The following is a 22,174-nucleotide window of genomic DNA, read 5'->3' on the forward strand; positions in this document are numbered from 1 at the left end:
TAGCCGCTGGGTTCAAAATTTGAGACCCATCAAATTTCCGAAAAATTGCGTAAAATTTAACCGGAAAGTATTATAGTTGGTTTTAGTCTCATATTGTAGGGGTGACTTCCCTGATTAGATATTACCTTGCCAGACCGTCGAACTCCGCTGGGAAAGGGTTGCCAGACCGCCCGAAAGTTCCGAAAAATTCCGCAAATTTTAACTGGAAAGTATTATAGTTGATTTTAGTCTCATTTTGTAGGGGTGACTTCTCTGAGTAGATATTACCTTGCCAGACCGTCGAACTCCGCTGAGAAAGGGTTGCCAGACCGCCCGAAAGTTGCTAAAATCGACCTTTTCTGCCTCATGTGAATGCACAATAGTCCATAGCCAACCTATCCCAAAATAGGGGTTTACCTTCCACATTGTGGAAAATAATCTCTAGCATATGTATCCTATGTGTTTTTTAGCGCTAAGTTCGAATCTGAACTTTGCTACCTTCGATTTTTGCCGCTAAAGCCGCCATCTTGAACAGACGTTGCCAAATTTCATTTTTGTCCAAGAATCGGTAATAACTCGTTCCCTGTGCGTCGGACGACAAAGAAAGTTCTGCAAAGCGAAAGTACGTTAAATTTTGATTTTGAAAGATGCATCATCGTTTGATACAATGCGTGTACCGTCCACCAGAGCGCGCTGAAAACCGCGGGAAATTTGAAAAAATTGTCATTTTTGTCGTTTTTCCTCAACACCGCGAAAATGGTCGTGGAAAAGTGAAGTCAGCGAAAAATGCTACAAGAAAGACTCTCAATTTTTGGACTAATGACTGTTTTTACAGAAGTTAGGAGCGCTTGAAGTCGAAGACACCAACAGCCGAAATCGGCGTCAACGCTGGATCACGGTTCTGTCATATTATCATATTATAAGGACTAGCTGCTTCAGCTCGCTACGCTCGCTTGCGCTGCTAACCGGGGGCAAGCCCCCCCCGCCCGGCAAAATTACGTTGTGGCAACGTTGCCAAAACGTTGCATTTTCGCCATTTACGTATTCGGGCAACGTTGTGGTAACGTTGCCACAACGTGTAATTTTGTCAGCTTGCATGAACGTAATTGGCAATGTGTCTGCAATGTGTTTTAGCAACATAATGGGAATGTTGCAAAAATACGTTTTAGCAACATAATGGGAATGTTGCAAAAATACGGTGAAAAAATTTCGGTGATTTATTTTAGGAGTACTCTGCATTTTTACTCCTAGAAGTCAATGTGGACCGCAGAGAAGCGTTTCTTAGGCACCCGAAATTCACTCTAAGTTCGATAGTAGCCGCGCTCCGCCCGGGTTCCCAAGCGGGCTCCCATCGAAGTACTAACTACGCCCGACGTTGCTGAACTTCAGTGATCGCCCGTGTGTCGCTGCCACTCAGCTACGGACGCTCGCGTGATAGTGTTTGGTTATTTAGCATTAATAAACATCCCTAGATCTGGTTCAATGATAGAAAGCAATGATATTCTTGCATTTCTGTGCATAATTCTACAACGAAGGATACTGAACATAATATTAGGAAGATCAAGTTTTTAAAAAAGAGGAGTATGAAAAAAAAATTAAAAAAGAATTGAATAAATATATTCATTTTATATAAATAAAATTATTATTATTTTAATTATTTACTTAATTATATTATAATTATTTTTTATTATTATAATTATTTGGTATTTTTATTTTGTATTAAATTATTTTCTAATTATTATATTTATTTTTTTATTTTATTTTTTATTTTTAAATTATTTTTTTATTTTTTTTAATTTTATCTTCATTTGTATATTTTTATTGTTAATTTTTTTATTTTTTGAATTATCTATCAATTAATTTTTGTTTATTTTTGTATATACATATACATATTTTTGCGACATTGTATGAGGGCGCATTCCCTTATATTGATTGGAGAAAATCATCTGTTGAGAAACAACAGAAAGGAGAACACCTGAAACGGTGGAAAAGTGTCCCCTCCGATTTGCAGCACAGCATCTGCTTGACCTCACATCTGAGTTCTAAGACCAAAATTACACAGGGATTGATACCTCACATGACACTTTATGCGCATTTTAAAAAACCGAAATCCCAGAGGCCTTATTATGGCCGCCATTTTGAAATTTAGGCATTTTGGGGGGTGTTCCGGGGTCGGACCGTGGTAAACTTTTGGTATGTTGTTCAGGAGGACCTACTGATGACGTTTATATAGGAAAAGTTTGTTCAGCAATTTGTTCCGGGTCAAATCGTGTTTCTCCCTGACTAATAATGTTTAACAACGTTGTCACAATATATCTAAGAAATATTTATTGAAACGTTTTTTAATAATGTTCCAGAAACATTTCTAAAAACGTTTTGAAAATATTGTCTAAAATATAATGTCAGGCAACATTGCTGAAACATTGCTTAAACGTTGCTGCTTTACCTTTACAAAGCAATATCATCAAAAATGTTGCCTTGCAACGTTGCGGCAACGTACACATTGCTCCCTTGCCGGGCGGGCCTGGACCCCTAGTTGGCTCGCGAAGCGAGCCAAATTTTGCTACTACCAGTGCTTAGAGGACTTCCTGGAGGCAAAATGATAAATTCAAAAATAAAGAATAGGAAACTAAAAATTACCTACTTTTAGAAAAAGAAACAACCTTGAAAAATAAATAACACTCCTGGAAAAGAAAATTGGAACACATTTTGAAAATGTAACGGTGCGAAAGGGTGAAGATAAATCACCAATTCTCTTGGAAGAAGACATGAGCCGACCCCCGACATGAGTGAAACTGCCGTAGGACCCATGCTAGGATAGAAGGGTGACACGTGTTGTGAGCAGGTAGGGATGGGTTAAGGTTAATCTTCAGCTGTAGTTCCGAAAAAATCCACCACGTCGCGCTGCTAAAATCCGACTCCGAAATCAGTGATTATTTAAATATCACAATAGGTATCTTAAATTCTAAGACTCATAAGTTCTAGCAGCATACGTCTGGAATCCTTAGAAACAAACGCGAGCTTTGAAAGTCTAATAATAAAAGCTGTAAATTGATCCCAGTTTCTCTTACGGGATATCTGTAAGTGCGAGAGAGACAGCTCACGGTGGGAGAGAGATATCTGCCAACTGCTGAGAGCGATCAAGCGCGATTGGTTGCATCAAGGTCATCATGCTTAACCCTACTTTTTTCTGGGATCAAATTGCAGAGCTTCAGAAATGACTTTTCACGTTGTTTTTAGGGTCAATAGGAAGAAGAATGTTATAGCTAGAACTTATTTATCTTCGATTTAAACAGAAATTCCTTCAACTTTTATAAAAGCTCAAGGACTCACGTGGTGCTGTACGGACTCTAAAACACAGCGGTGGCGCCCCCTGCGCGGAGAAATTTCTTACTTCACGCAGCTGTAGATACACCTTAACGTGGAGAGGGAAACGGAAAATCAGAGGGTGGGAGGTCCCCCAACCATATGACTCGTCCAGCGTCAAAAACGCAAATGTGTCGTTATCAAATCGAGGTAAATTTTGCAACGTCGGTCGCGCAAATCGAAAAACCAAGGGATGTTGGCACGTCTACAGCCTAAGAGCTTTAATTGAAAACAAATCCGAGGAAAATCGGTCCAGTAGTTTCCGAGATCGAATTAGCACAAACTGTCCAGCGTCAAAAATGCAAATATGTCGTTATCAAAGCAAGGTAAATTTTGCAACGTCGGTTGCGGAAATCGAAAAACCAAAGGATGTTGGCACGTCCACAGCGTAAGAGCTTTCATTTAAAACAAATCCGAGGAAAATCGGTCCAGTAGTTTCCGAGATCGAATTAGCACAAACTGTTGGAGGCCAAAAAAGGCCTTAGGATATTAAATATATAGATTGTACTTAATATAGTTTCATGACGTATTATTTTAGCTTTGAGGCATTGCATCTCGCTGTGAACATTACAATTAGAGGTTTCAATTCACCCAGTATGGCATCCCTTTCTAGATCCCTGCTCTGTCCCTATTCCCGCAGGTCTCGCAAAATTATGATGGGGCACTTTCCTTTCAGGGTCTAATTTTTTTCGATCCCGGGGGAAAAAGAGTTGAAGTCGCCTAACCATCATTTCAGCATCATTATTAGGAATGTGAATTGTTAGTCGAACCAATTTTAATATCTGAGGTTCCAAACTTTGCGAGCGACATATTTAATCTAAACTTGCGGGTTCGTCCTAAAAGAGTGTTTTTGGGCTTCCTCCGTAGAGCAAGGCAACGAGTCAAATTTTGGATTGCCGTTTTTACCAGGCTTCATACCATCATTATTCAGCGAAGTTTCTTCGGAGTTTTTATAACCTTACAGAGCAAAAGCTGCACACTTGTACACTTAAGGGTACACAGTTTTGTGCGGAAATGTATGGAAAAATCCATGTGATGTGGGTCGGTAGCCGAAATAAATGAGACGCTGATGATCACTCAAAGATGTTTATTATAGCGAGATCACGACTTGAACAGGAAGGGCCTGGCTCTGGCTAGTGGCCTGTCTGTCTGTGGGTGCCCCGTTGCCAGATCGGGCACACACCCTATTGAGTAAGGCTATGATGCCACATAGCCTTACTGCACCTTCCGATTTTTTTTTTTTTTTTTTTTTTTTTTTTTTTTTTTTTTTTTTAAAGAAAGCACTTGGTGCGTGATTATGTGTGGGATATTTCCACATTCATGTTGCTTTCTGAGCAAAATAAAGCTGTATGGAGCTTAGTAATGTAGCCATTGGGCTGAGAAAATAATAATGTCGCCATTGGGCGTAATGAATTATTTATGTAGCCATTGGGCTTAGAAACTGATAATGTCGCCATTGGGCGTAATGAATTATTTATGTAGCCATTGGGCTGAGAAACTAATAATGTCGCCATTGGGCGTAATGAATTATTAATGTAGCCATTGGCTTAGATACACTTAATGTCGCTATTGGGCGTATTGAGTAACTTATGTTACCACTAATTTACTTGAGATAATTACAATTCAAAGGTTAGGGGTGGGAACCCCAGTCATAGGTACTTTTAAATTGGTATTTCATTTGACTAGTTTCATTTTATACATTAATTAAAATCAATATCACAACTAAATAGATTGAACATTGTTCACGAGGCAAATACACAGGAAGAAATGAGTAGTCACTTGCTTTGATACACAGTTTTTTCATATTAGTACATCAGGTAGCACTCTAATTAATTCACTTCCTTACAAAGTCATTTCCGAGTTTTTTGGGAATACCTCGTCCACCATGTCTTAATTTTTGATTGAATGGGCTATTCTTATTAATATTTATGACCTCCTTAGGTGTTGAAGTGCTTGGTTCTGTCTCAAATCCCAAAAAATCTTCTTCATCTGTACTTTCTGTCTCCTCATTTGTGACTTTTTCTTTTGGCACATTAGGTTCAATTACAGTGATTTCACTAGAGTCATCTGATGTGACAGAGTTAAGGGAATTTTCAGTTGGATTTTTAATCGGAGGAGCCAGATTGAAAGTTTGAATTGGAGCAACCTGATTAGCAGCATTTATGTTATGTTCATTATCAGTGTTCCCTTGTGGTAAATAAAACAAGTAGGGGTTAACATCTTTTTCTGTCCTAGAATTACAATAATTTTTCCTTAGAAATTTTGAGTTTCGTACAATGGTTCCCCCGTCTTCCTTAGATACTAGATATGATCTTGGAGCTTCCAACTTTTTAATTATTCTCTCTGGATACCAGCGGTCATCTTGTTCTCTAATGAAGATCTTTTCATTCTCTAAACTCTTGTTTAGGTTTACTACTTTGGTTATAGTGACTCTCTGTTTTTCTCTGATGTTCCCTCATTTTTTATGAGACATTGATGATCTGAGGGACCAAAACTTTTTGAGACACTGGTACATTTGTTCGGAGGACTCGATTCATTAGCAGTTGAGCAGGAGATGCTCCAAGAGCTGGGATAGGAGAATTGTTATATTCCAAAATAGCAAGATCCAAGTCGCCTTTGCTTTCTGTGACTTTTCTTAGCAGCATTTTGGCTCTTTTCACCCCGTTTTCTGCCATGCCATTGGATTGTGGGTATTTAGGACTCGATGTTTGGATTTTGAAATTGAACTGTTTAGCGAATTGACTTAACTCAAAAGAACCAAATGGCTGGTTATCTGCAATGACAAGCGCTGGAATACCGTGAATTTTGAAAATCTCTTTAAAAAGTCTGATTACTTCTAAAGACGTTTTATTTCTCATGGGTCTCACCTCAAGCCATTTCGAGTAGTAATCAGTTAGAATTAAGAAAGATTTTCCTGCAAACTCTGCTATATCAGATCCTACCTTGTGAAACGGCAAGTTAGGAATGGTGTGAGAAATCAAAGGCTCCTTGACATTTTTTGGTAGACACGCTTTTATATAATTTTCTATGTCTTTGATATAAGTAGGCCAGTAGACAATTAATTTAGCCTTTTCTATTGTTTTGCTGATCCCTAAATGCGAGTTTCCGTGCAGTAATTTTAGGTAAACTGTTTTTAATTCAGTTGGAATGATTAATCGGTTTTTAAAATATATAATATCGTTATTCATTGCAATTTCATGCCTGATCTTATAGAAAGGTTTAAGGGCCTCATCGTTACAACTGTTCCAGTCTTGTAAATGCATTTGCTTCACACGTTCTAACATTGGGTCACTACATGTAGCTTTTTGCAGTTCTAGGAATTTTGGGGTTGATAATTCAAAGTTGGTCTCAATACAATGAACCACCTCATTTAATGGGATAAAATCCTCTGGCTTACCATTTAAAAAGTTTCTTGAGAGCAGATCGGCTAGATACATATTTTTTCCTGGAACATATTTTACTTCTAGGTCATACGGTAGCAGTTTGAGTAGTAGTCTCTGTAGGCGATTTGACATAATTTGAGAAATATTTTTCTGAAAACTAGGCTCTAAGGGTTTATGATCATTTTCAACATAAATTTTATAACCATATACAATGTTATGAAAGCGTTTGGTTCCAAATACAATACTGAGAAGTTCTTTTTCGATCTGTGCGTAGCGACATTCCGCATCAGATAAGTTACGAGACGCAAAAGCTATAGGTCTTTTTTCTTGCAAGAGACAAGCTCCCAGACCAAATTGAGACGCGTCACATTGCAGAGTTATCTTTTTCGCTGGGTTAAAATTAGCTAGACTGCTTATTGCACAAACTGCCTCTTTTATTTTATTGAAGTTCTCAGTATGTATCTGTTGCCATGTGAACACTGAATTCTTTTTAAGCAATCCTCGAAAAGGCTGAATCAGGTCCGCAAGATGAGGAATATATTCACGGACATAATTCACACTCCCCAAAAAACTTTGTAATTCCTTACGATTATTTGGATTTTTTAATTGCAAAATGGCCTCCAAGTATTCTGGATTTGGGCTAATTCCTTCCTGATTGAGAACGTGCCCCATGTAATTAATAGATGTCTTTTTAAATTGAAATTTAGATTTATTAAACTTAATATTCAGTTCTTCTGCTCTTCGCATTACCTCTGCAAAAGCTCAGTCATGCTCTTCTTCAGTTTCATCACAAATTAGTATATCGTCAAAATAGATGATTACATTCGGAATATCACCGAAGTATTTGGTCAATACTTTTTGAAAAATTTCTGGGGCACAAATTATTCCAAACGGTAGTCTCAAAAATTTGAAACTTCCAAACGGTGTGTGAAACCCAACGTACTTTGTTGATTCTGGAGACAATTTACAATGCCAAAATCCATCCTTAATATCTAGAACAGCTTTTTGTTTGTGAGTTTAAGTTTAATTTCTTCAAAGGATGGTATGAGAAAAAGTTCTCTTTTAATATGTTTATTCAATCGATTAGGATCTAAGCACACCCTGATGGATCCATCATCTTTTTCCACAACGACTAGGTTACTGAACCATATTACATTCTTGACATCATTTGAGATTATGTTCAAAGATTGTAATGCATTTAATTTATCTCGCAGGGGAGTTCTAATTTTATGCGGCAATCTTCTCGGTGGATCATTTGATGGGATTGCATTAGGTGAAAAAAATAAGTCAACTACGTCTGGAAATTCTCCAACGCCGGAAAACTGTTTGGGAAATTTTGCAAGAACTGCAGCCTCATCAGTGAAGGCAGACACATAATCTATTTGTTTTTTAAAAATTAGGCCAAGTTGTACTGATGTTTGTAGGCTTAACAGAGGGGTAGAGCCTGTTTTGGTTACAGTGAACTTAATTGTATAAGGAACACTCGTATTGGGTAATTGACATTTTAAGGTTACGTTACCAAAAGTTTCGATAGGAGCTCCGCCATATCCCAGAACCCTTGTTGTATTGGGAACTAAATCATCACTTAAAGTCTTAACTTTTTGATAAAGATGCCACGGTAAAATATTTATTTCGGCACCGGTGTCGATTTTGAAATCAATGAAAGAATTATTAACCAGCAATTGTTGCATCCAGAACTCATTTGTCTCAGCGGAAGAAACTACATTTACATTTACATGATTTGATTGATTGGCATGATGCGTTTGATAGCTTGCTTTTTGATTGCGACCCGCACTCGCTTCACTTTCAGAGCTTTTACCGCTCTTGCTCAGATTATAATCAGTAATAGGGGGATTTGAAAAGGACTTTGGAAAATTATGTGGAATGCAACTAATTTCTGAGATATAAACATAATCTGAAGCTTCGACTTCATCAAGGTGCACTGAAGGTGCTGAATTTTCAGGACAAATCACTTCGTTAATACGGCACATTTTTTCAAAATGATTTCGACCCAAGCATTTTTTACACTGCTGCCGATAAGCAGGACACTGTCGCACAGGATGTTGTAGACCGCAGGAACGACAATCAATGATTCTTGACGGCTGCTGTTGATTGGGCGAGTTGTACCTGCTTTGATGGTTGTATCCTTGTCCGAAGTTGTTGTTTCGTCCTTGTCCAGAGTTGTTGTTTCGAGCTCGTCCAGCGAAGTTGTTGCCTTGATTTGAGGGGTTGCCTTGAAATCTTCCACTATTGACTAGATCAACACTTGATGCTTTGGGTTGATTGACTTCATTCGACCTTTTCTTTCCTGCTTCGACGGAGAGGCACAAGGAAACTACTTTCTCTAGCGGCAGTTCCTCGCCGAGGAGACGTTCTCTCAGTTGAACATTATGGATGCCTATGATGATTCGGTCTCTGATAAGTGAATCTCTCAGCTTTTCGAATCCACAATCTTCGGCTAATTTTCTAATTGCCATATAAAATTGATCGAATGATTCCCCTTCTTGTTGATCTCTCGTATTGAACAAGTATCTACGGTAAGCTATGTTTAGTTTAGGCTTGGCAAATTCAGTTAGAACTTTTAGAAGACCATCCACTGTTTTCTTTTGAGCGTCAGTAATGATGAGGGTGTTAAGAATTTCTTCTGCGTCAGTGCCTAATATATTCAGAAAGATAGCGACTTGGACTTTCTCATCTTTCTTGTCTAATTCGTAGCCTATACTGTAATTGGACCACTGTTTTTTGAAACGTTTAGGTTTTCATGGACGTTTCCACTGAGAGAAAGGGGATCGGGAGTTCGCAATTCCATTGTTTTAATTGCGAGTATGAGAGATTCTTGAATGCAATAATTGCTTAGCCTATAATAATGATAGGTGCCTCATCTGGTACTGTTATCAGTCATAACCTTGAAGCGCATGGAGACTAAGACATTATAAAAATTAAAAACAATTCGAACTAAATCGATAGGATAAAATTCACTGAAATCACTGTAGCTGTGGATTCTGCTTGAGCGTCATGTCGGGGGATGAGTTAAAACAATCTATTTACCCATTTTCTTCTGATGATCTGCGGCAGTGAGCATGGTGGCCTAACAGGTGCATGGCCAGTCCCCAGTTCTTAGCTGATCAGGTGAATTCGCTGATTTCCGTCACGTTATCCTCGTCGCCATGATGTGGGTCGGTAGCCGAAATAAATGAGACGCTGATGATCACTCAAAGATGTTTATTATAGCGAGATCACGACTTGAACAGGAAGGGCCTGGCTCTGGCTAGTGGCCTGTCTGTCTGTGGGTGCCCCGTTGCCAGGTCGGGCACACACCCTACTGAGTAAGGCTATGATGCCACATAGCCTTACTGCACCATGGAGGAGGATTTCTCACTCAAAGAGGATGTAGCAGAATTCGACGATTCAGAGGCCGTACAAATTGATTTTAAAGACGTCGATGATAACCCTGTTTCGGGGACATACTCCTCCCTAGCAACTCCAATATTAAAAATTTCTGCGTCCCTGCCAGCTTTGGAACCCAAAGCTCAAGCTTGGAGAGCCCAAGCCAAAATTCCGAGTTTTTAATCATTTTATTCAGCTTCCAACATGCTGAGAAGAGTGCCAGGTTCAATTATTCTGATAACTTCAAGCGTGCGTAGCTGATCATGTGTTGAATTTTTTTGTAAAGATCGGATATGCTACTCCCATGAAGGAAATATATCCAAATTTGATTTGACTAAAACATAACATTCTTAATAATAATGCTGAAATGATGGTTAGGCGACTTCAACTCTTTTCCCCCCGGGATCGAAAAAAATTAGACCCTGAAAGGAAAGTGCCCCATCATAATTTTGCGAGACCTGCGGGAATAGGGACAGAGCAGGGATCTAGAAAGGGATGCCATACTGGGTGAATTGAAACCTCTAACTGTAATGTTCACAGCGAGATGCGATTCCTCAAAGCTAAAATAATACGTCATGAAACCATATTAAGTACAATCCTTATAATATGACAGAACCGTGATCCAGCGTTGACGCCGATTTCGGCCGTTGGTGTCTTCGACTTCAAGCGCTCCTAACTTCTGTAAAAACAGTCATTAGTCCAAAAATTGAGAGTCTTTCTTGTAGCATTTTTCGCTGACTTCACTTTTCCACGACCATTTTCGCCGAAATTTCTCCCAGAAAAAAAGGTGTTGAGGAAAAACGACAAAAATGACAATTTTTTCAAATTTCCCGCGGTTTTCAGCGCGCTCTGGTGGACGGTACACGCATTGCATCAAACGATGATGCATGTTTCAAAATCAAAATTTAACGTACTTTCGCTTTGCAGAACTTTCTTTGTCGTCCGACGCACAGGGAACGAGTTATTACCGATTCTTGGACAAAAATGAAATTTGGCAACGTCTGTTCAAGATGGCGGCTTTAGCGGCAAAAATCGAAGGTAGCAAAGTTCAGATTCGAACTTAGCGCTAAAAAACACATAGGATACATATGCTAGAGATTTTTTTCCACAATGTGGAAGGTAAACCCCTATTTTGGGATAGGTTGGCTATGGACTATTGTGCATTCACATGAGGCAGAAAAGGTCGATTTTAGCAACTTTCGGGCGGTCTGGCAACCCTTTCCCAGCGGAGTTCGACGGTCTGGCAAGGTAATATCTAATCAGGGAAGTCACCCCTACAATATGAGACTAAAACCAACTATAATACTTTCCAGTTGAATTTTACGCAATTTTTCGGAAAGGGGTGGGTGCAAAATCGACAAAAATTCCCCCCTCATGGATGTTGACCAATTTTCAGTATGTCATTCCTCACTATAGGATACGCCTTTTCCCATTTCAAGGCCTGAAATGAATTCCTTTCCGCGTAGCAGCGCAGCGTTGCCAAGTTGAAAACTGTCGAGTTCCATGCCTTTTGAACGAAAAGAGGTATTGAGAAGCGGTTTGCGTTAAAATTCTTCAAAAATTGCGTTCTTTTGAAATATGTACTCAATTTGATCGTTTAGGTAATTTCAGATTGCAATGATGCCATTTTTCACACTTCCTTAAGGGTAAATTTTTTTTCAACCCTAGTATATCGTCAAATGCCGGATTCTCGATTTGAAAAAAAACCTGTTCATTGTATTATTTGTACTTTTCTATTTCTTTTGATATATTAAAGCTCCCAGGGAAACGATTGGTAAGGGAGATATGAGCAATTTAAGTTTACGCTCCGCGCGCGCCGACTGGAATCCGGGCGCCGCTCGCCGCTCTGAGTCGTCTGTACACTCCCTTCCTTGAGCTTCACGAGGTCATTCCTATGTATTTTTTTGCGTAGTTTCCATTTCTGGCCTTTGAAAAGGGCTCCGATAAATTTTTAGGGGCCTTGCGGTCCATTGTTGCCATTCTTTGCTCGTATTTAGGGGGTTTTCCCTATTTTACCTATCCAGATAGCCGCATTATTATTACAAGTGAATGAAACCTCGTGTGATAACCGAGTCAGTACGGGATCACCATTCCCGTAAAAGTCGTGCCTTATCGCCGATGAGCCTGGGAACTTTATCCGAGCTTCACGTGGACGGAAGCCGAGTCTAGCCGGGCGACTCGGGAGCTTCAGCCGGGCTTGTCGAGGACAAACTCCAAAAAGACAGCAAATTGTGAAGTAAGAAGTGCATTTCAGACTTTGCCGATGCGCTCATCGTGATTTTTTAGTCACTTGCTATGAGTAGTAACTCTTATTTTCGCTCCCGCAAAAGTTTGCAACAGGCCTTTTGTGAAAATTTCGGTGTTCGCCGCGATTTTGGGATAAATAACGCGAACTTTTTAATGATTTTAAGAAACTGCTAGAAGAATCGCGCATTTGCAACTGTGTGAACGGCAACTAATGTAATGTACATGTGTTGAGGTTGTCTACATCTCAGGATATTTCAATGATGTTTAATGGTTTATTGTCACACTATCACAATACTCCATCACAGTGGCGTAACGGGCGCCCCCGCAGACCCTGCTATGCAGGAGGGCCCATGCAGGCGGCGCCTAGGGGGCCGGGGCCCTCGGCCGCCCGAATTTTTTCTCTCTTTCTCTTTGATGCTCAGCTGTGGTTTCAAACTTTGGGCCTTTACTTGCCGAGATGGGGCTTCTTCCTCTGATTTTTATTGTTATAGCTCGGGGTTTTTCATACTTCTCTTGGGCTGTTCCTAACTTTTTGTTTGCTGGAGGGCCCCTGCCTTCCCATGTCCACTCAATGATTCCTAAATAATTTTCTCTTCTTTTGTCACTTTTCGTATTCCGGATTTTGGGAGGCCCAAGGAATCTAAAAGCTTTGGGGGCCCTTTGATTCTTGGGCCTGGGCTGAGCCTCCGACTTCCTTTAGATCCTTGATCCTTTAGAAGCTCCACTTAATCGGGTACTTTTACGTTTTTATTATTTTTTTTAAATTTATTTATTTGCGCAAACATGCAAGTGAATCAAATTCCACCTCAGAACATAATGTAAAAGTAGGCTAAATCCTTCACATACAATCATTAATATAAACTTCGAAGGATTCTGCCTTTTTCTATTTCACTCGAGGGGAAGTGTCCCCTCCCGGACTCTCTTCCCCACCCGGTGACTGACGCTGCGCTGTGCTGAACGGTTCAGCCTGAACCTTTCCCCTACGTCTGACCGTTCCCCACTCCTCTGTCAATCGAACCATATGCCACCGCTTACGTATTGTCGCTCGCCCACCCAGGTACTTAGCGGCCAGCGGTCAGTTGATGATAAATCTCGCTCATGCTCCTATGCAGCTACGAATTGATTACGCCAGCTAATTACTTTCTAATAATTAGAATTTCTTCGATAATAGTTTTCTTTATTTATTCGACTGTATTTTTTTCTCTGTTCCACTGTGATTACCTTGGTTCTCTACTGTGTTTTTCCTAAATCTCTGAGTCAGAAATCTGAAGCACTTCGGTATGCACCGAGTACTTCAGATGTGTGACCTGAAATCTTCGGTATATACCGAACTACTTCAATTGTCTGACCCGAACTTCGGCAGATGGACCTTAACTTTTCGGATGCGTGATCCGAAAACTTCAGAGATCCATATGATCTAAGCTTCGGGTTCCATGCACAAATTTTTTTCTCCGTGTTCCCTTTTAGGGGACGTAACTAAAATTTCAGTAAATTTTTTTCAGAAAAGTAAAAAAAAAAAAAAAAAAAGGGCTAACGATGGTTCCTCACCTTCACGTGGTGTTGGCTGTTTTTACTAAGTGGGAACCGTCCATTTTAAGATATAGTCTATTTCTTGCCCTGCCATTATTATTCTACAAGTTAATTGTGGAGTGAGAATTTCATAATGTTTTCTATGAAATCTTCAAAATATAGTGATAAAAAATTTGCAACTACTATACAAAATCGGCTCGCGAAGCGAGCCGAATATCACTCGCGTAGCGAGTGACCGTGGGTCCAGGGGGCGTAGACCCCGGCTAGGCGTGACGGGCGCGCGAAGCGCGCCCAGAACGGCTAGTACGTACCTAAAGGTAAAAAGATATAAGCTATACTGTTATTTTGATTTTTTGGTGGATAAGGCTGATTTTCTCAAAAATTTTCGTGCTGCGAGCCTAGACCATAAAAGAAAAAACGGGAAGGGGTGAGGGAGGGAGAGGGGGGATAATTTTGGAATTATATCGACATGGGGGGCCCCTAGAAAAAAATTTTGCGGGGGGGGCCCAGCGGAAGTCCGTTACGCCAGTGTCCATCAAAATATCAAGGTCAATTGCTGCGATTGGTCCAAGTCATCGAATAAGAAAATTACAATACCTGGCCTTGATATTTTGATGGCTATATAATTTTGATACTTAATGTATCACAAGCTAAAAACTGGGGCTTGTTTTGAAGCACAAGCCGTCTGCTTCTACGAGAAACTATTTGGCTTTTAAAAGTAAGATCCGCCAAGTGCTGCAGCTTACAAAGCTCAGTTGAAAAACTTTAAAATCAAGGGTACTCGATAATTTGCCATCTTTGGGTTATAATTTCAAAATGGTTCAGAGCTGTATAGATCATATGTATATTTGAACTGAGGATCCTAGGTTTTTTTTTTTTTTAAATTTTGAGAGCAGAATCTTCATTGCAGCAAATTTTCAATGAGATATAATGGACATAGTAATGGTCAACACCCGTAGCCCCCTCTCGTTCATCCCGTGTTCCGAATCTTCCGCCTTCATTGAATGATTCACTTGGGAAACGACCTACAGAAGCATAAAAATACAAAAACTTGCCTCTTGCGAGCAATCCTGGGGGCGCAGGTGACCTTGAGACTCGGATCATAAGGTTCCCGCGCGCCGCGTCAACTTTAAAGATATAACTCCGCTTCTAATGAAGCCCAAGTTCATCTTCTAAACCTTTAACGTTCTACTTTCATTTAGGATTGTATTTATTTTGCTCCGTGCAAACCGAACGACTGAAAATCTCGAAAAACGAAAATTTACGAAAGGGGGACCTTGTATAATTCCCCCAAAAGTAGATCAAATTTTGAAGTACCTAGTAGGTATTATTTCATACATGTCGACGGTGTAAGTCGGCAATCACATAACTCGTTTGCGGTGTCTGAAAATCTCCGCCTCTATGTTCTTTTTTTAAAGGAGAACAAATTGACGTCATTCCATGAAGTTTTTGTAGAATTTTCTTCGCACAGAGAAGAAAAATCATGGCAGTTTTAAAGAATTGCTGTTGAGTAGTTTTCCGTTTAAAAAATTAAGTATAACAGGAAGTCTGCGACGCGACGTCGCAAACCGAGTTATGTGATTGCCGACTTACACCGTCGATATATTCTGGTAGCTCTCATTTTACTGACACCAAGATCATCTTTCTACGACGTACTGTTGAGGAATAATGCTACTTTAAAGGTTTTGACTTTGATCCCCTCTCCCGCCCCTTTTCCCGGGGTCTAGGAAAGAAATAAGACCAGTTTTGTGTGTCTGGGAGAGCCCTCTTTCATCTCTGAGAAAATTGTAGGATTCCGTGTTTAGGCCGATTCGGCCAATTTGCTGTAGGGTTTTTGGTCGACTTTCAACAAGCAGAAAATGATTTCACATGTGAAGTTTGTAACGTCTAATTTTTCGAATAATTTCACTGATATTGAAATTTTAAGAAAATTAGGACTCAAAGCATCTTATTTTTAGCAAAAGCCACATTAGCATCTAATCTGGATGTTCTGCACAAGATTCCCAGCGCCAGAAGTTTGTTTACTTTACAAGCTGTGCTGCCCGCCACCCCTGCTAAAAATTTCTCATGAGAATGACATGTGATCACATGCGCTCTCACGGGAATGGCATTTGATCACATGTGCTCTCACGAGAATGGCATGTGATCACATGCGCTCCCAGGGGAATGACATGTGATCACATGTGCTCTCATGGGAATGACACGATGTCACATGTGCTCGCCTGCCGCCTGGGGATTGGACAGGGGAGCCCGTGAGCCCTGGCAAACTCGGATCACCGAGGCTGAGTAGTCAGGGGGCATACGTAATCCCGTGTGCAGATTCGTGAAGGCATATTGTGTGATACATCAATCTCTTCGTTTTGATGTCTAGAAAAAGAAAATCGATGATGGCCATCTCAAATTTCATACAAACCCCCCCAAATTCAAGATGGCGGCCAAAATGGCGGTTTTGGGGTGAAAAAATTTAAAGTTTGCAAATACGTCGTGTTGGGTGTCGATTCTTATGTATTTTTGATCGTAGAATCCGAATTTTTAGTCAAAAGTTAGCCCAAAGGTCATTTTTAGGCCAAAATCCAAGATGGCGTCCAAAAATACCTCTTACGGGTACTAAGGACCCTACAACAAAACGGCCAAATCGGCCTAAACACGGAATCGTACGATTTTCTCAGGGATGAGAGAGGGTCTTCCCAGACACTCAAAACTGGTCATATTTTTTGCCTAACCCCCAGGGAAAAGGGGGGGATGGGGGGTCAAAGTCAAAACCTTTATAGTAGCATAACTTCTCAACGGTTTGTCGTAAAAAGATGATCTTGGTGTCAAAATTTCCAGAAAAATGAGAGCTTTCAGAATATATGTATGAAATTAATTAAATTTTAAAATTTTGACCCACTTTTGGGGCATTTTACAAGGTCCCCCTTTCGTAAATTTTCGTTTTATGAGATTTTCGGTTGTTCGGTTCGCACGGATCAAAACAAAAACAATTTCAAATGAAAGTAGAGCGTTTAAGCTTTAAAACAAGCCCAAGATGATCTTGGGGAAACGATTAGAAGCGGAGTTATGAGTCTTCAAAGTTGACGCGGCGCGCGGGAACCTTGTATGTTCCGAGTCTCAAGGTTACCTGCGCGCCCCGGATTGCCTGCAGGTTGCAAGTTTTTGTGTTTTTATGCTTCTGTAGGTCATTTTTAATGTAAATCATTCAATGAAGATAGTTTAATCAGAATTTTTTAATTTTACACAATGGGCCTTCGGCGAGGTACACCACATTAACGTCAAAAAATTTTAACTGCGTTTCAAATAGCCCCCTCAAGAATAACAACTGAGACTTATTTTGAAGCTCAAAGCTCGTCTGCTTCTACAAGAAACTATTTGGCTTTACCAAGTGAGTTCCGTCAAGCGCTGTAGCTTATAGCTCAATTGAATAATTTTAATATTAGGGGTACCCCAAAAGTTGGCATCAATGGGTTCTAATTTCTAAATGGTTCAGTTCTGTATGGAGCATATGTATATTTGAACTGAGGGTCCATGGTTTCTTCTAAATTATAAGAGCAGAATCGTCATCGTCAGCAAATGTTTAATGAGGTATGATGGACATAATGGTTGATACTCTAAGCCCCCTCTCGCTCCTCCCGTAAAATTAAAAAATTCTGATTAAACTATCTTCATTGAATGATTTACATTAAAAATGACCTACAGAAGCATAAAAACACAAAAACTTGCAACCTGCAGGCAATCCGGGGCGCGCAGGTGACCTTGAGACTCGGAACATACAAGGTTCCTGCGCGCCGCGTCAACTTTGAAGACTCATAACTCCACTTCTAATCGTTTCCCCAAGATCATCTTGGGCTTGTTTTAAAGCTTAAACGCTCTACTTTCATTTGAAATTGTTTTTGTTTTGATCCGTGCGAACCGAACAACCGAAAATCTCATAAAACGAAAATTTACGAAAGGGGGACCTTGTAAAATGCCCCAAAAGTGGGTCAAATTTTAAAATTTAATTAATTTCATACATATATTCTGAAAGCTCTCATTTTTCTGGAAATTTTGACACCAAGATCATCTTTTTACGACAAACCGTTGAGAAGTTATGCTACTTTAAAGGTTTTGACTTTGACCCCCCATCCCCCCCTTTTCCCTGGGGGTTAGGCAAAAAATATGACCTGTTTTGAGTGTCTGGGAAGACCCTCTCTCATCCCTGAGAAAATCGTACGATTCCGTGTTTAGGCCGATTTGGCCGTTTTGTTGTAGGGTCCTTTGCCTATTCGGGTCTACATGCATTGTGAGGTATCAATTATTAGGTTTTCAGGGTTGTAGAGTCCAAAAATGAGGTCCATTTTCCGCTGCGGCTCTCAAGAAGCCCTAATATCAAAGATGGCGCCCAAAATGGCCACCGGTCTTGCGGATGAAACTGCCGTTCAGGGCAGCTATAACAAACAATACGTTCAAAATTAAGTTTCTTGGGTCAAGAAGTTCGAATAGGAGATCAGATGTTTACTCCTACAAAAAATTAAGCCTCCGAATCGAAAATGGCTGCCGACATTGTTGCCAGTTAGAGGCGCAGACTGGTGAATGACCGATATTAAGGGATTTGCCAAAGGAGGGGTTTCGATAAGGGCCGTTGTTGGGCCCATACCCTGAAATTCTCCGATTCTACGATTGTTTGCTCATTTAAAGTCTAAAGTTTGCGGAATGTATCATGATTTGGTCATTTTCGGTCCATCTAGGGGTGTAATACTGGCCTTAGCATGAGACTAAAGGCCGATTTTGGCGAAAAATGCAGGTTTTTTTTACATTCGGCGTGACACTATTTCATAACGATCCCATCATCGGAGGAGATTATTGTCCTTCAAGTACGTTCATTAAGGATGTAAGATAGTCACTTTAGCCAATTTTCGTTGATGGCAAACCTTGCGCTCGGAGTTAAAACGATCTTCTTAGAATTTTCTTGTTTTTCATCATTATTTAAAATGGCAAAAAAAGGGCGACTCATCTTAAACCAGAAATATATTCCTTGGTGGAAAATGTACGCAGCTGGTCATAACTTTCCTCCAAAAAATTAATGGATTAAAGCCTCCCCCCCCCCCAAAAAAAAAACCCGTGTTGCCATATTTTATTGCTTAACATCACAGAAAACCGCGTAATTATTTCAGTATTTGGAGGCTGTTCTTCGTAGAGTACATTCAGCAAAGCTAAAAACCCTTGATTCTTCATACTACGATCACATGATTAGTGATCATATGAATGCACGTATCCATCATTATTTTTTTTAATACATGTATGTATCTATAGAGACTCCCATCGTGGGGCGGCATTCCCACATATCATCGGTAAAAATTGAGAAAAATGCAACATTGAAAAATGATTAGTGATTATATAAATGCAATGGAGATGTTGCATGTGTGAGGAATTTGCAATTTGACTATTGATTTTATGTAGAAGTTCGCGAGAAACACGATGGTGCCAATGGCTATCTCTGAAATCAACTTCCAAGCTCAAAAAAAGCTCATACATTGCAAGCAAATACATTGACAGGGCTACCACTTTATTTGGGGACTTCAAAACTGAAAACAAACGGCTACCCTGCTAATGTATTTGCTCCCTATCTTTACATGGAGAGTTTGTCTTGATGTAGAGGTGGACTCTCAGGATAGCGTGGGATATCCCCTCCATTTTGGCCTCAGCTTGAGAGCCTTTTTTGAGCTTGGGAGTTGATTTAAGAGGAAACCAGTGGCACCATCGTGTTTCTCCCGAACTTTCACGTAAGAATCAACAGTCTAATCGCAAATTCCTCACACATGCAAAATCTCAATTATCCATCATTATTTTGTTTCTTACATGTGTGTATCTATAGACACTCCCATCGTGGCGCGGCATTTGCACATATCATCGGTAAAAATCGAGCAAAATCCGAGTTGGCCGAGGATTTCAGCCACTTTCTCTGAATATGCGTATTCTGAAATAAATATGTGAGACTCGAATTACAGTATTCAGAGATGCAAGTAGATTATATTTTGTGTTAGTGATAATTGCTTTAAAATTTTGGGCTTGTAGGCGGCCCATTATCTTACGAATTTTGTACACGATATTTACGCACGAAGGTGCATCTTTGAATCATATTGACCGGGATCTGAGATCCGAAAAAAAGTAAGCCATGTGTCAGAATCACGAGTACTTAATGCTGATTTTTCACCACCCTGACAATCCCTGCCCCCGCCAATCTTATTGCCTGCGATCGATCAGAATTCTGCCTCCTAAAAATAATTTGAAACCCTGGTTTCCCTCACCCCTGCCCAGCCACCCCACCGCTTCCTCATCAGTTGCCTCTTCATCAGGTTCCCTGTCTCCTGCATAAAACCTCTTGTTTGGAGCTGCCATTTCATAATTTTGGAGGAATGACGCATGCATGTTAATCTAGCAAACGCTTAGTTTTTCTGGCTCAGACTTATGTCTGTAATGAGTGAGGCACCAAATGAGAGATGCAATATGAGCTCAGCAGATGACGACTCTATCGCTTATTCGCGCAGGTAATACCACCCGGATATGACTATGTTCTATGTCGTTTTGCCTTTTAACCAATATTAAACTTTTTCTAGCAATGAATTTTTAGTTTTGGATAAGGCTAACATTCTCAGCGCGATGATAGTAGAACTCTCATTTTCGTTTCAATGTTGCATTTTTCTCAATTTTTACCGATGATATGTGGGAATGCCGCCCCACGATGGGAGTCTCTATAGATACATACATGTATTAAAAAAAATAATGATGGATACGTGCATTCATATGATCACTAATCATGTGATCGTAGTATGAAGAATCAAGGGTTTTTAGCTTTGCTGAATGTACTCTACGAAGAACAGCCTCCAAATACTGAAATAATTACGCGGTTTTCTGTGATGTTAAGCAATAAAATATGGCAACACGGGTTTTTTTTTTTGGGGGGGGGGGAGGCTTTAATCCATTAATTTTTGGAGGAAAGTTATGACCAGCTGCGTACATTTTCCACCAAGGAATATATTTCTGGTTTAAGATGAGTCGCCCTTTTTTTGCCATTTTAAATAATGATGAAAAACAAGAAAATTCTAAGAAGATCGTTTTAACTCCGAGCGCAAGGTTTGCCATCAACGAAAATTGGCTAAAGTGACTATCTTACATCCTTAATGAACGTACTTGAAGGACAATAATCTCCTCCGATGATGGGATCGTTATGAAATAGTGTCACGTCGAATGTAAAAAAACCTGCATTTTTCGCCAAAATCGGCCTTTAGTCTCATGCTAAGGCCAGTATTACACCCCTAGATGGACCGAAAATGACCAAATCATGATACATTCCGCAAACTTTAGACTTTAAATGAGCAAACAATCGTAGAATCGGAGAATTTCAGGGTATGGGCCCAACAACGGCCCTTATCGAAACCCCTCCTTTGGCAAATCCCTTAATATCGGTCATTCACCAGTCTGCGCCTCTAACTGGCAACAATGTCGGCAGCCATTTTCGATTCGGAGGCTTAATTTTTTGTAGGAGTAAACATCTGATCTCCTATTCGAACTTCTTGACCCAAGAAACTTAATTTTGAACGTATTGTTTGTTATAGCTGCCCTGAACGGCAGTTTCATCCGCAAGACCGGTGGCCATTTTGGGCGCCATCTTTGATATTAGGGCTTCTTGAGAGCCGCAGCGGAAAATGGACCTCATTTTCGGACTCTACAACCCTGAAAACCTAATAATTGATACCTCACAATGCATGTAGACCCGAATAGGCAAATTAGTACCCGTAAGAGGTATTTTTGGACGCCATCTTGGATTTTGGCCTAAAAATGACCTTTGGACTAACTTTTGACTAAAAATTCGGATTCTACGATCAAAAATACATAAGAATCGACACCCAACACGACGTATTTGCAAACTTTAAATTTTTTCACCCCAAAACCGCCATTTTGGCAGCCATCTTGAATTTGGGGGGGGGTTTGTATGAAATTTGAGATGGCCATCATCGATTTTCTTTTTCTAGACATCAAAACGTAGAGATTGATGTATCCCACAATATGCCTTCACGAATCTGCACACGGAACATATGTTTTGTTACGTATGCCCCCCGACTATTACTCTATCAAGCGGCTTTCGCCCTGCCGAGGAGTGGGCCGCGCCGCAGCTTCAGTGCCGATTGCTTATGCTGTCAGGCGGAAGTTGTGGCGGGGACTCGCTCACCGGTCCCCTCCCCCAAAAAGGAAGCTAATATGTGACCCATGCGCTCCCATGAGAGTGTATATGTGACCCGTATAAGTGC

At 40.2% G+C, this 22,174-nt stretch overlaps 1 protein-coding gene across 1 annotated transcript in view; it reads left to right on the forward strand.

Annotated features, from left to right (window-relative positions):
* LOC109038378 (atrial natriuretic peptide receptor 1) overlaps positions 1–22,174 on the forward strand; it is a 405,535-nt gene that overhangs the window by 55,739 nt on the left and 327,622 nt on the right. The gene's annotated exons all lie outside the window — the stretch shown is intronic.

The sequence above is a fragment of the Bemisia tabaci genome, chromosome 1 (genome assembly GCF_918797505.1).
Source record: "Bemisia tabaci chromosome 1, PGI_BMITA_v3".
Classification (NCBI taxonomy): domain Eukaryota; kingdom Metazoa; phylum Arthropoda; class Insecta; order Hemiptera; family Aleyrodidae; genus Bemisia; species Bemisia tabaci.